Source organism: Monomorium pharaonis, chromosome 7 (genome assembly GCF_013373865.1).
Source record: "Monomorium pharaonis isolate MP-MQ-018 chromosome 7, ASM1337386v2, whole genome shotgun sequence".
Classification (NCBI taxonomy): Eukaryota; Metazoa; Arthropoda; class Insecta; order Hymenoptera; family Formicidae; genus Monomorium; species Monomorium pharaonis.
The window spans coordinates 16496705-16513052 of NC_050473.1; the positions used below are offsets into that span (position 1 = coordinate 16496705).

A 16348-nucleotide genomic window follows, 5' to 3' on the forward strand; every position below is an offset into this window, starting at 1 on the left:
TGGAGACCCCCGTTGCTGATTCGTCGGGTGTGTATTCGACGCGTGCCATTGCGCGGAATATGCATCGACATAACCCTTTGACAAAGGGTGCGTTTCAGGTTTCACGGGTAATCCACTTCGATCGATGTGATGGATTGTCTTTCGATTAGATATGGACGCATAGGAGATTCTCCGCAAGACGAAGCACCCGCTCGAGCATATTCGACGCATATATGAATACGAATCGCTTCTTATGAGAGATAACTTCCCGGACAGGGGGAACATCACTCCTCCCAGGGAGAATAATAAATGCACCAATGCCGCTTTTTTCCACATGCAGGGTGTTTACTCAAATTTTGCAAAATAATTCCTTGAGAACTGTCAGATTTTCCTGGGGTTTTGTTCAAAATTCCAGCTAAGAGAATTTTTAATGTAGCTTCAAAGTAAATTAATTTCATTATACCTTTTGACATTTCTTAATTATACGAACGTACAAAGAAAAGCTAATTTTAGTTTTAAATATTAAATTTGGAAAAATACTAGAAAAATAATACGAATTAAATATATATATAGCATATAATGATCTATTCGTAGTACACGAGTCTAATTCCGAAAAGAAAGCATTTGAAAGATAATTAAACGCAAATTTAAAACGATATAGTCTTCTATTATCGCTGATTTTTTAATAAAAACTCACGAGTTACAAAAAAAATGTACGTAGATGTGTATGCCACGTTTATTGCTAATCGATTTATCATTATCAAGAAAAAATTATTGAAAAAAAATTTTGTCAGAAAAAATGGGTAGAATTTAAATTTATGAAAGTAAGGTATAAAAGTTTCCATAAAATTTCTTCGAGTACCAATAAAATCCCGTAAAAATCCACGATTTCCCAGACATAAATTCACCCTAAAAGTTTCAAGTTTTTTTCAATTTTCTCAATAGTAAACATTCTGTTTCCAACATTTTAAAAATATTGACGATAGCGAGCGTTTGATAGCGCATCTTGTAACTTGTGTACGCTCAAAACAAAAAACTTCGTGCGCTGTATTACCATTCAAATAGAATTATTAAATACTCTCGAAAATAAATAAACTCGCAGTTACGAATCGTATCTACATTTGGCCGGCCCAGCATTTAATACATTTTTTATTTAATAAACAAAGGTTGACGGGTATCTTCATTATATTTTTCAGATTACGCTTTTAGAAGATGTACTTGCGCGGAAGATACTCTACATGGAAATTTCAGAGTGATTTGTGTAATGGTCCGTGTGGTTACAATGTATACCGAAAAAAGTGCTTCAGCGAAAATTAATGTAAACGCCAGGCACTGTGGTCAGCCGTTTTAACGTTAGTTTGTGAGGCGCGTTCCACACACATTCTCCATAATTTCTCGAATTCTTTTTTCGCGCGCATTACGGCATTTTCTTGTAACATACGCGTGTGAAAAATCATATAAAACAGAGATATTTATCGCGCTCGTAACTCCTTGAAAGCAAGGCTCTCCTCGTACGAGAGATTCACGCTTTCCTGCGCCGTTCTCGCGCCATCCCGGGCAATTGTAAAACAGGATTGGCGCCGAATACTGCGCTACGCACGCCAAATCCGTCGCGCGGAGACGCGTGTTCGTGATTTCTAGCGAAATCAAAACTACGAACGCGTCCGGGCGTCGCGCGGTACAAATGTGATTTGCTGCAAAATACAAGCGAATCCAACTCGCGCGACGAGCGGGCGTCACCGAACCAACGTGTACGGATATTACAAATCAACGTGATAGAGTTTGCAGCGGCGCACCCTCCGAACCTTCCAAATCAACAATATCGATACCTTACGACAATCGATGAGATCGCGATGCAACGCGTCTATTACTTTTCCGCGACTTGTCGCGATGCCGAACTCGATCAAGAATATCCCGACGACGATCGGAATTATGTCGAATATGTTGTAACTGGGACAGCCGGCAGACTGCTATCGCATTTCGTATGAATAATTCGTTTCGAATCAGCTCGTGATATTTCTTCTCCACTCTCGGGGGAGATATATTCTGTTAAAATCGTTAACGGTATAAAAGTGGATTGTAAAATTTTAACGCGTTGGAGCGCGACAGTGTTTTATAAGCAGACGATCGATCTTCTGTTAAAATAGATCTAGAATTGAGGAGATAAACGTATATATATTTCGGCGTTTCCAGCAGGAATGGCAACCGCTTTGCGCAAACGCCGGTAACGATTTAAAGTCACGGCGTCTTATAAAATATGATAGAATGCGGGGCTATTTCGTACACTTTAATATCTTTTAATGTTGAAAAAATTGCTTTCATGTGGCTTTCACATCAGCCACGCTATTTGCATAGCGGTACTGTACTTTTCAAGCAACGACAACATTTTATAGGGATTAACGGGCAATATAAAAACATGGAGGAGGATTACATGTTTCGAAGGGTACAGCAAAACTCTCTTTTTCGTTTTAAAATAAAAACATTTTAAAAACTAAATAGACACATCGGTTATCAAAATATCAGTAGATTTTGTTCCAAGTTACTAATAAATTAAGAAATATAACCATCTAACAAAGTAATCTTATTCACCAAAAGAATCAAGTAAATGACTGAAAATAAAAAAACTAATCACATTTAAAAAAGGTAAATAGTCTCAAAATTTCAGAATTCTATCACAAAAAAAAACCAAAATTAAAACAAATTAATCTAAAAAACAGAAACGATCACTATGACCGTTAGATCTTTTTATAGGATTTTTTTATATTCAATATTCTAAGTTTTATAATCATATGTCTATACGCGCGCAAAAGTTTGTATTCACACGATGATTAGTATGTATGCGTGTCATTTTTCGTTCTTACCTAATACGACGAAATTAGACGGTGTAATGTCGTGAGCTACTGAACTCAAAACCGGCTCGGAACAATGTTGGACATGCTGCTCCCGTGTCATCCCAAGGGACACTACATGCCCTAGTACTACAGGAAGATGAAACTACAGCGCGGAGCTACATCTTTTGCTTGGCTGCGGTTACTCTCGCAAGAATATTCACATAGGGGTCATAGTAGATCTCGTAACATCTTTCGGATCGTATATCCCGACTGGGGTACAATAATAACCTTTCGTGAGACTTCCAGATATGGCGAGATCCATACCCATTCTCAAGCGCGAAAAGTATTGAACTAGCCGATTCGTGGCGGTTTTATTATTGCAAGAGCATCGACGTTCCGTAAGGCGATCATTGGCAGCATGGAAAAACTGAGTTTTATAACTGAACAACTATCGCAACGCGTCAGAAAGAGATCACTTTGTAACGTATCTTATTATTATCCAATTGTGCATGAATTCTCCCAAAAAGTACTTTTTTTCTGTAAACTTCTTTCTATGTATTAGAATTATCAAATTATTCAATAATAAAAAAATTTCCATATTTGTATTTATTGAGCTATTATTTGAAGAAGAAATATTATAGGAGCTGCTCAAATTTTCGAAACGTTAATACTAACGTTTAATGTAGCTTTTGTACTGTTTTGATAATGGCAGTATTAAAAACTTCTAACTTTTATATTATTTTTTATCCAATATTTTCCCTGCAAATTTATAAAAATTATTTTTGAATAATGAGAATATATTTCTTTTTATAAAGCCACATAAAATTCTTTATGTAAGCAAGTTATGTCTGCTAACTCCATATAATCTCAATATTTAACATTTCAAAAATAAAGATATTTTTAAAACAAGAATGTTCCTGCTTTTTTTTCGTACGATTTAATTCTTTTACGAACTTGGGGTTATGCATTTTTACGTAATAATATTTTGATTTTGTAGTGCATAAAGTAATTATTCGGTCACAGACGTATTTTTATATTTTTATGGAGGAGTACGTATATCTGTCTGTATAATATCGTAACATATTGCCGCATCAATGAGGAACAACCCACGTTGTGCTTCACCAGAAATTGAATTCTCGTATATCGACAGTGACAAAGAAAGCACACTCTACGGTATATACTACGGTACATTCCACCAGCTCAATGATGATGAATTCTCAATGGTTAAGTGTGCCAACAACCCTCCCCCCCCTCCCAGTATTTTTTATGTGCTTTTAATTCATTGACGCGTACACGCCACGTTTTCATTCATTTGCACATTCGGTACAAAATAAACTTTCAATTTATTCATCGCACCGGTTTCCGTATGCGAATAAATCGTTCATCGTGTAAACGTGCGTGTATACAAGGTTGTATGCGTGGTTGGCATATGAAACTCTATCAAAGGCGGATTATCGCCTAGCTGAAAAAAGAGGAAAGAGAAAAAGCACAAGCCACACGTTAAGCCCTTTACATTTTACAGCTTATTTTATCGATGCTAATGCAAAATATGCTTCGAGACTTTTGCTAAAGAAAAATATCATATAATTTGATTAAAGACACTACAGCCACAAAATTTAGTTTCGCTCTAGAATAACTCACGATCGATATGAAAATTCGCGAAGGGTAAACGTTGGTATAAACGTCCGTTTAAATTTCAGTATATCATAGCTGAATGTACTACTGTTAAATTCGGCTTTTTAATTAAATTGTTACGCTATTCAAATTATTAAGTTAACTTGAATAATGTACAGAGATAAGTTGGATCATTTGATATAAAATGTGCGCTTTAATACATATTGCAAAAGTTATATGTTAAATTTATTTTTAAAATCAGTTGAATAAATAAATAAGCTTGAGAATTAAAGTAGATCATTAATTTCACCATCCGTACTTATGAAAAGTTAAACAAAAACAGGCAACAATAGCAGAGAACAAAATATGGTACAAAAATGCCATGCTTAACACATGTTATTCTGATTCTATGTTTTTCTTAAAAAAGAATTACACGAATTTGTAAACGCGCACGCACGTGTTAGCTTGGGTAAACCTTTCTGACTTAAAAAATATCGAGCTTGCGTTTATTTGCTGATTCATGGAATATTTATCTCTCGTCGTTGATAAAAATATCAAAGACCGAAATAACATATTACTCAGCACACGCGTTTAGTTATCGAAAATAGATATTAAAAAAGAAGACTCGGTACAAAGAATATTTATAGAAATGTCGGAAAAAAAATGTTTTTAACAAAAAATAGTTTTGTGATCATTTGCCGGAGTACTTCATCTGTCTCGGAAGCTCTTCAATTATAAAAAAACGTTAAAAGCGCGATACCGCGCTTGCGTTATATCCAACAAAAATTCATACGTACAGACTGTGATGCCTGGGAAATCTTCACGCTAATCGATTGGGTTTTACGCGCGCACGTAATGCGTAGCATGATCGGCAAAATTTCTCCGCGGCCTCTCATCCTGATTAAATTCCGTGATTTATCGTCCACGCGACAGAATCTCACGAGAAAGTGTTCGCATTTGCATAACACTGCGTTGTGCCGGTCGATACAGGAACTATCTTGGGCCTGGGCTACGTTACCCGCCTTCGAGGTAGAACGTCAAACGCAAACGAGACGAGAAATAATTTATCTCCGCGCGATGATATCGCAGCCAGCACGGGGCACCACATGCAAACTCGGGAAATAATTCCTGGCAGACATTGGGATCGTTTTATTTTATCTCCGACAAATTGTTATTACATTTGGAAGAATTGTCAATTGTATATGCGTAATTGCGTTTATTCATATCTCATTTCTCCTATTAAATTATCATATAATAAGAAAAGGTATTTTATAAAATATAATAATTTAATAGGAGAAATGAGAAATAAACGCACCTATGCATATACAATTGACAATTCTTCCAAATATAATAACAATTATTATGTGATATTTATAAAACATCTTTTCTGAAGCAAAAATGAGACGCTTATTTAAATGAAAATTTGCTTGAACGATAAAAAACAGATATAGAAATCTATTTTTCGAATAATAATAATTTACAATAAAATTTTAATACATTTATGTCTCAATTGTTGATGTAAGGAGCAATACAATAGAAACTGGAATTTATTTGCAGTAGAAGCTGAGATTAAGATTAAAAATAAATTCTTATGTAAATCATAATTCTTAGGTAAACATCTTATGTAAAAATAAATTCTAAAAGTACTTTGAGTAAAATCTAGATGAATGGTCGTTACGGAAGTACGTACGCGATGCATTTTTGAAACACGTTTCTTACATTGCTAGCAATTTCGCACATTCGGCGCAAGCACGGTTATTGCCACTTTTGGGAGAGCGATATTTCACCGAGCAACAAGATTTCTGACCTTAGTAGAAAAAAATTACGTTACCTCTCTGTAATAGCTGTAATGTACCAGAGTACGTTAAGAGGATGTGTTAGGTAGAGTAAGGTCAACAATCAATTTTTAAACAATCTTTCGTTGATATCAATTAATTTAAATTTAATTTAAATTAAAATATAAATTATCGAATATAATTTAAAATAGATCTTTGCTATTTAATTTAAACTGAAATGCACAAGTAAATAACACGAAGCTAATTTGTCTATGTGCAAGATAAACGTAAAACTTTTCTTATCACAAATCGAAAGTATACTCGAGAGAAACTTCTGATTTTCCGAGATTGTTCATTTTTGTTTATTCCTTGCACGTGTATGCATATTTGCCTCTGTTGGAAAACTTGTCTCATGTAACCTACTTTGAAATTCAATTTTCCTGAAAACTATGCATATTGTATCCTATATTTGCTTGTTTTCGTATAACGGCAGATCATGATATTTTGTCGATCCTGTTTTATGGTATCTGATGACAGCACGGGGTGGCAAATGCTTTAGTTAATAAAAAAAAAGAAAGATGGAAAAAAAGATATTATCTGCGCCATCGTAAAAGCTTCGCCTGTTAAGCACTTGCTTTGAGCTTAATTTGCTTTGTCGTCTATTATCAGCCCTTAATGAGGATGTTACAGCAATTAGTTTTTTTTTCCCGTTCGATCATAGTTTTTATCTCAATACCACTTGAACAATTCAGACGCGCCTTGATATTCGATATTAGAAGGCGAATAACGTTAAATATATTCTCTGTTATTAATAGCAATTATTATTACGTTAGAGCAGTTATTGCAGTATCCAAAGCGTTATTATTAATCAAGAATAAATAACGAGTTACATAAATTTTTGTATTTCATATTGATAATTGGCAATATTGATAATGCTGCTTTGATCAAAAATTATAAAATACAAATAAAATAATTTTTTAATAAATATTATTGCCTAATACTTTTGGCCAATTATTTTTGTGTTGTACTTAGAAGATATCATTTTTAGAGATTAACAAAATTTTTCATTGCGTCACTGGTTGTCTTGACTTTTTCGTTTATTTTTTTTTCTCGTTTCGCAAATACCAAATAATGTAGTCAATATCGTCCGAAATTTTGGCAACAACCGTTTTCCAGAGCGACGTCTCTTGTCGCCATAGTAACTGGTTCTTGTGAGACCTACAGAGATTCACAGAACCGTGAGACCGGATTTCGTTCGCTGCTAAATATCCTGAGCAACGAGATCATTTTCTCGGTCCGCTCGCGAATTGCCAGACGTGCTGAAGAGAAGCAAGAATACTGGGAGCGCTATTTCAATTTCAATCTGGGCGCAGACGAGCAAGTTCAAAACTGGCAAAATGTAATCTTATTCGAGGTCCTTCTACGCGAAAAAGCAAAGCGTAATCGAGAGCGAATAATTTCGAAAGATATCGCGCGACGTGATTATATCACGCGATTCGTGTATTCGCTTGCTTGTCAGAAAACAACGCGCTCTGTGTATACCGTTGAAACTTGTAAGTCTCGAAATGCGCGAGAGGGAGACGGGAGGAGCTTTAACTTTGACGCGAGAAGAATACAATCGTGCCTACTTGCTATCGAGAATCAACTACTACACACAGTCAATCCCTGTTAACTTTCCAAAGTTAATACAACCGGCAGAAGGTAGATTGGTAACGAAACTTCATTCGCAGAATACAGTTTCGGCGAGTTGCGAAGCATCCTCGAACAATCCCCGAGGATTACTAAATACCCTAAACTGCATAACTCGCTTACTACTATGCGCATCCTACGTGGGTCCTTAGCTATTTCTGGACAGCACTTGTAGAAATCGTGTTAATCTTATCTGAAACTTGACGTTGATAAATGTTATGAAATATGATTAATCGCGTCGTTATTTCGCGACGATACACGGGAGTAACTTCATTACGGCTGTTGTTACTGCTTATTACATCGTCTTTTTTACAAACCGCTTTTATTATTTTGCTTGATTAATTATGAACGCCAGGCGTGTACATATATTTTACAGTGATTGATTATCATAGCTATCGATGCCACTACCTAAAGGTATGTCTTCCTCTCCATCTCTGCAACTACCTTTTAGCATAAAGGACCGATTTAAATGCGCGAAGTTACATGAGACAGATATCCATAACTCATCTACCGAGTAACGTAGTTACAGCGTCGTTGACTTAGTACGCTAAACAGGCAATATAACTTGTACACGGGTATACGTATGTCACCTTATATCCGTTCAATCTCTGCGGATCTCCAAGACACAATCCGCGACCGGGTTTGTATTTGGCAATCGCAATGTAATTGGTACGCGTACATGCACCACGAGAATGTTGCTACGTTACGGTACGCGACAATCAAAGATTTAACGATACGATTGCCATCACACGCGACATACTCGTTGTTATGAACTTGAAAATGTTACGAAATTTGAAAATAAGATTACAACTTGGATAAATGAAGACTTAGTTTTTTTTTCTACGAGACAAGTATTATACGTACACATTGAAATCTCCAAATTACTCACAGAAGTGTAGAAATTAAGTTTGAGCTAAACATTTGTCCGAAAAACTTGAAAGTATGTTCATGATTTTTTATAGAGACTTTTTGATCTTTTTTATATTAAATTAATTAAATTTAAATTGATATAACAAACTGTCCATCTTTAAAATTATTTTTACGGCAAGCATGTGCAGATCACGTTGTCTAAAAAGAATTTACATGTGTTACCTTTTTAGAGCACACATAAAATTTTTAATTAACGCAAGATAGTAATATGTAACAACAATAATATGACGTGCGCTAAAATATCGTTACCACGAATTTATGATTTAATTGGATTCGTATTACGTCAAACGAATATAAAACGCAATATCTCAATTTATATCTACGTTAACAAGTAACTGCATTCTGCCTTACTCGTCAAGTGGAAAAAATGTGTAATTACACGTCGCTTTGAGATTAAATATGATATAATCCTGTCATAATACCCGTAGCGCCCAGTTTCTGTGCGTCAAAGAGCTCTCCCATCAAAATATGAAAGCACGCACAAAAAACGTCCTATATACCGTTTCACATTATCGTATTTCACTTATGGCCATATGAATTTACTCGCACGCAAAAGTGTTCCGAATCTAATGATTAGCAAGTCGCCTGCTCTTCGAAGATAGTAAACATCCCCAGTACGCGGCCATTGCACATTGGCGTGTGCTTTTCGCAATCGTTGCGCGGTCTTCCTCCACAATTTTATTTTCTCGTTCAACGACCAGCAAGGTGCCGTGGAATTAACCACCGATGCTCGGCGGAGCGACAATTTAAAGCGCGCACACCAACCGTGTCCAGGATGAACCCATTTTCGGACTGGCGTTTTGTTTTGTCGTTTTAAACCCGCACTCCGTGTTTTGTTTCCCCGTTTCCTTGTATGTCGTCCTTGCAAGTTGTAACTCGCGGGATTATCTCGTGGGATGCGAAACAGGACTCGCGTCTGTAAGGTTTACCGCCACGAGAGACCCACATGATGGATTTAATCGTAGAAACACGTAGTGTATGTGGGGTTAAGCGGATTTTAACGTTTATCTATTTAGCTAAAAATGTCGTGCACACGCGATGCAAAGTATCATTTGCTCTCTCTTTCTCTTTCACTTTCTCCACCGTGAGTCTTTTTTTTTAATACTTTAGCATTTTTTGCTATAAAAGTTCGATAAGATTATAATTCCTAGATTACAACACGAAAGTATTTTGCTAAAATACAAATTGAAAAGGTTAAATGAAAATAATTCGAGATAAAAGATCACAAATCTATGCTGTTAGAGGGTAATTTGTATACGGCAGTCAGTGACAAATTGCTTAGACTTTGAAGGGACTAAGAAGGGTATAGAAAGGGTACGTTAATGCGTCTTTAAACGTCATAGCTTCATCTCAGCCGCATAAACTCTGTGCTCTTAAGCCTCACAAACTAATCCGCTAAAGCTGGCCAACGGTTGGCTACTTAGAACGCGATTCACATGACCAGTAATCTGCTCGGAAGCCTTCACGCAAATCTGAATATGCAAACGCAAGCACCTTATATAATATATATGTATATATATACATATGTACATATATATTACATATATATATACTATTATACATGTGATATTACAAACTATGTTAGCATTATCACGCTTCCACTGTTTCGAAATTAATCGTATTAATTTATCATTTCTACTGACTTCCAATCTTGGCTAAATCAAACTGTTGAATATTATCAGGTCATTCGTCTACAAGTTAATATTTGCATTAATAAACGTCGGTTTTTTTAAGTCTAATCTTGAAGAAAAATTCTCCTAACATTTATCGAAAGAATCTATGTCTTATTACGCTGAGAGTATTTTCAGAGTTATTTTAAATTATATACACGAAAAAGTTACATCGTTATATATAATCGTTAAGAAAAAAGTGTTAAAAAAAACTTTCCATACAGAGAAACAGCGTGTAAAAAGAAAGAGGAAAAAGAAAGAGAAAAGAGTCAAAAGTGTTTTAATATAAAATCTGCCTATCCCTTTATTTACGCGCGCTTCTCATTTTAATCTCAGCTCTTATATTTCTATAGAATGTTGGAATATACTTTCGCAGATGTAACTATAAAGAAATGAAGATATAAAAAAAGATGCTAATTATTCTCGAAGAAAGAGATTTCTTATCCGCGAAGTAAACTAACTTCGCTGCTACAAACTTGAAGGCGCGACGCGAAAAAGCTTAGGAGACAGACGACAAAGAAATCAGACGAACACTACTTAGCATTCTGCAACGCGCCCATTAATAATTACTTGAAGAATTATTTTTCGCTCGATGACGAATCACACGAACTACAGTATACCGTGAAAGCTGAAACTTTGCCAATAATTCGATAAGACGCTTCTTCCGCAAAGTCAGACGATAAGTTCAGTTCGTCTCTGTCGGATGATGCTGTATGGCACGTAAGTACCGATAATCTTCTTACAACGTGTAAAGCCGTCTGTACTACGTCGAACAATCCATTGGACTTAGCAAACCTTCTAAATAATACAACGTGGGCTTAGCGCGCGTTACTTTATTGCAGGCACCGGCCCGAATTTGGCCGCAAGTCTTCGTCGTAAGTGGATTATCGATGTTCGATCACTTAGCGTCGCGGAAAGATTTATCAGATTCTGTATTTTTACGGGAAAACGACTGATCGGCTTGGGTTTCGCTGAACGGGTATCCCTCGTGATAAGGGTAATTATATTTTGGTCAGATGTGTGTCCCGGAGTAAGGTACTCGATTAGGGTTGCTTCTTGTTTCGAGGTTTGACGTGAATCGCCGACGTGAACTTTCGGCGGGTCATAAATCTCGCGTGTCGTTGAGGTTGACTTGCATTTTGTCTACTTCGCGACGTAATAGGCGACGAAGCCTTTTCAAGTTTCCAACTCATCGATCGAGTGACATTAAGGGTGCAGCAAGTAAGTTTGACAAGCCAGCAGATGTTGTACTTGTATAATGGTCTAAAACTTGTAACAGCTGAAATGTACTTTTCTACATCATTAGATAAACCATGTAATGTAAGTTCTGCCTCGTTTATTAACAATTTTTGCCACTTTTCCAAATCCATTTACCAATAATTTCGACTAAAGTAGAGTGTGTGTGTGTGTGTGTGTGTGTGTGTGTAAAGTTAATTTCTATACCTTTCTGTTTTTACAATGCCGTAAAAAAGTCGGTGCGCTTCAAAGCCATTCCGGAATACACAAAAAGCTTTTTACTGAGGTTGCCCTTTCACACGCAGCACCCGACAAAGCGTTCCGCAGCAATCGATAAATATCAATGAGACTGTTAAACTAAATTTTGTAAATATAATTTTGCTGAGAGAAAGAAGAGAGAGAATAGCCAAAGTAATCGTATATGTAATTTTTTAACTGCATTAATTGCTTTTCCTTGCTCCTAAACAAAGTAAAAGGTCAATACAGTTATAACATATTGTTTGAATTTCCAAAGTAAAATAAAAATAAAAAAAAATTTTTATTAATTGTCTAGATGAAACTATGCTAATTGGCTGAGATAGATCGATAAATAAAATACGCCTATCGATATTTTAAAAAGCGCAAAGGCAAATATTATTAATGTTTTAACGTCAAATTTCGCGAAAACGAAACTGCATACTAGGAAGCAAATTCTGTTTCGCGCTCGTGATTTATTTTTCCGCAAGAGGATCAATTTTTTTTTTACCACGTCATTTTTTTTTTTTTAAGTGCATCCCGTATAACAGAAAAATGTTCAACCTCGCGGGGTGCGACATACATAAACAACACATATATTCGCGGGTTAAAGAGTTAAAGTTTCTCTTTCAATCGGTATTCACGCAGCCGGAGACTACGTCGGACTCTACACGTTTCGTCAGAATGCTCGTGTCGAAGTAGTCCGCGCTCTTTTCACTAGGTCCATTGGCCGTTTCCATTTGGTTTCCGCGGAATTTCATTCGCGCGTGAATCCTCTGTTTTTCCTCCAGCCCCCGTCATTTTTTTTCCTCCCTCTCGTTCCTCAGTCGGTCGTTTTGCAATCTGTGACTTTTGACATGCGAGCTACAGTTGGAGTCGAACGCGCAAAACCCGATCCGTGAGAAACATCGACGCAGAATATCAAGTTTAATTTAACAAACTCGATCAATCCGACAAACGAAGTGGGCACGCAGAATGTGTCGTTAACGTTTGTAACCCATATACGTGTTTTTTTTTTGCATTTCTTTTTCCTCTATTTTTCCCCTCTTTTTGTGCTTTATTTTAGCTAACCATTGGGCGATTCATTGGATCGTGAAACATTCGCGCCCATCAACGTTTGTTTCCGATTGCGTAACGGTGCGCAGTTTTTTGCAGCTTCAAAACGCGATTTTCGAGATAAACTTTTGCGAAAATACAATATTAGAATACGATTTATGGAAAAATTGCATACCCGACAAGCGAAATCAAACGAGAGTGTCTCTCAACGTGAGTCGGGACAACGCGACGCGTCGCCCAGTTTTTTACTCGGAGTTTTCTCAAACGGTAATTTCCAAATTTTGTCTTCCTAAACTGCAATTTATTATTCCTGATCATTCTTTCAATCGCAAAAGCCGCATTTTATGCAAAAACATGGGAATAACATTGCGACGAGCCTCCCGAGGTTAATTCGCGAGTTGTTCCCGCTTCGGTCACACGGTTATCAAATTTGAATAATCGAATGGATCCGAGTGGACTGGCGATGCAAATGATTCGCCGTATGCGCGATAATCGATAACTCCTATGGAAATATCGTTTACACGGCGTACGCGTCGTTCGCGGCATCCTTTCGCGTATTAACGAAAGCGAAAAATCGGAACTTCCATTAGCGGCGGAATCGATAGGTCGTAAAAAATTCACTACATTTACGCCCGTGGCGCACCCGCTTGTTCTCGCGCATCGGGGAGATTTCCGTTCTGATTCATCGGCGTGCGATGTACAGAGAGAGGTCGGAGTCGAAGAGGGCGAGTCATTCGTCTGTTGCAACGCGCGCCGCGCTGCATCTCGTCGCAATCAGCCGACGCCGTGGCGCACCAACGTAAATGCGCTAACACATCGACGCATCGACCGTAAAGTGCGAAACTGCAGTCTCTGCATTTATTGTCGGCGACGACAGCGCACGGCCATTTGCAGCCGCAGAGTGTACGTCGTCGTCGTAACGTCGCAGAAAATGCAATCCTTCGCTTCTCGGTCGATGCACCTACGATACAAGTTAAATCGCAGTAATTTCCACGCTGCGAGAACAGCAAAATTATGGCCCAAGTGGGCTCTTAAGATTCTTCCTGTTTTCCATTGTGAAATAAATGAACGAGTGTTTCCTACTTGAAAAGAACGCTTTTTTTGCTAAAATATACTTAAAAATTCAGCCGGATACAAATCTGAAAATATAATTTCGTTACGCTAAAGTAATTATGTGGGATACTCAAGCTGCTTGTTAGAATATTAAATTGTTTTGCAACATTGTTTGCTTGAATGTTCTACGTAATCGTTTTGACAGTCTAACAAAACTATGTTTAGATATGTAGCTTATTTTTATAATATTTCAAAACTGTTTTTTTTTTCGTGTATTGTAAATTTACTTAGCACAGAATCAAACTATATTATTTTAATTTTGCGCGATTGTTAAGATACAAAAAATCGGAACGGATTAAATAAAAAGATTTGTCACCAAACAGTGGTTCTCGCGTTTTTTTTTCAACACCGTGATGTAGAAAATCTCGTTGAACCGTTCCGGTATCGATCAACTGCCGCTTCGCACCGGTCGTGTGCGCGCAAACGCAATTGAAAAAATATCAGAGAAATGGAGTCGCAAAGTTTATGACAGTAGTTGCAAACGAATATCCCGTTTTCATTGTGGAATATTTTCAGCGGGAATATGCATTGTGTACACGATTTATTTTGGGTGAATTTTCGAACAGATTCCGGCCGTCCACTGCCGTATTGCATCGACAACGTATGCTAATAAATTAATCAAAAAATAACGAAAACAGAGTATCGCATATAATTTGCAATTATTCAAATATTACGCGTTCTGTTTTGTAGACGTTTTTATAAATATCGATTATAACGAACAACAGACACAAATTAGATCAAAATATTGTTCTTCTAATTAATGTAATCTTTTAAATTTACTCATTTATTTACTTATTGCCATTGGCAATAATAAATGTATAAAAATTATTTTAATTTTTCAAGTATTCCTATCTTTCCTAAAGTTATCCTTGGGGGATATCTCCTGCAATTTGTACTGTAATTGGTGCCATATAAATTGCAGCGCAGTATTGTCGCTCCCACGACAGATGAATCTCCTAAGTGTCGTTATGAAACTATGAACACGAAAGCAATTCGGAACGATACGTCGCAGCGACACGCCGCTCTGATTACTGCACCAGCACAGAACCATGGATTAAGATATCGGAGTTTAAAATTAAGCACTACAGATTGTATCGCGGAGCTTCACCGAGCGTGCTCGCTTATTTATTTCGGATAGAGCACGCGACATTAATTTATATTTATTTTCATTAGTTCGTATCAAATCGCATCGCGCATTAATCTTCATCTAAAATTCCATTTACTTCGGCGGAAGCGTCCTTTCCGTTTTCGATTAAGCGTACGTTCGTTTCTACGATCCGACGGAATGTAAAATTAGCCATCTGAAACTTTGGCGGTGAGCGCAATATTTAGCGGATTGGATGGCTTAGGATTTACCCGATCTCCGTCTAAATCTTTAAGGGAAAGGTCTCGACGGATGATTTATCGCAGCACACCCCGTAATCCCGTAAAACTTTTAACGCGCTTCCCGAAGACCCGATACTTCCCCGAGATAAATACACTTCGAGTCCCACTAGAATTTTTATAAACTAAAACAAACGTGCTCTAGTAACGTAGACCACCAGGATATTTTTTTCCGCATTATACTTTCAAGTTACGATTTCCATATGAGAGAGCCGTCGAGTTTACGCCTGGATTGCAGCGGCACGACGACCCCGTCGGCAATAAAACGAGACTCTCGTTGCCTACATAATTTATCCGATGCTGTGCAAGGGCTCCTAATATTCATTCCGTATGCGACAGCCATTGTTCTTTGTTATGCGAAATCAATTTAACGCGCTACTCGAAGATCGAGCATCGTGACGCCCCCGCTTTCCTCCCACCCTACTATCTCTCGTTGGCTAATTATATATCGATCGATCCGCAAGAATGAGAAATAATACAACAGATAAATTGTTTGCGTCTGAAAGCGAGATATGTTTCAATAAATAACGAATGAAATACTTGAAAAATGTATGACAATTTACGTTGTTATTATATTTTGGAGTTTTATACGATTCTTATCCGCGTTTTTTTTAATCTTCTCAATTCGCAGCAACGTCGTCTCGACAAAACTGCCATATGATAAATGAAGAAGAAGAATGGCGGAGATATCTTTTCCGCGGGAACAAGTCGCCTCCGTGAAATGTAATGTGAAATATTGTAAGGATATTTTTTTTTGCGTCGCGACGTCAAACGATCGAGCACACTTCGTCTTTCTTGCGCGCGAGAATAAGGGAGGGACAAAATAATACGTCAGCTT

General features: G+C 37.1%; 1 protein-coding gene across 10 annotated transcripts in view; it reads left to right on the top strand.

The window, feature by feature from the left end:
• The window catches only part of LOC105835333 (cyclic nucleotide-gated cation channel alpha-3), a 165616-nt gene that overhangs the window by 17470 nt on the left and 131798 nt on the right, over positions 1–16348 (top strand). The gene's annotated exons all lie outside the window — the stretch shown is intronic.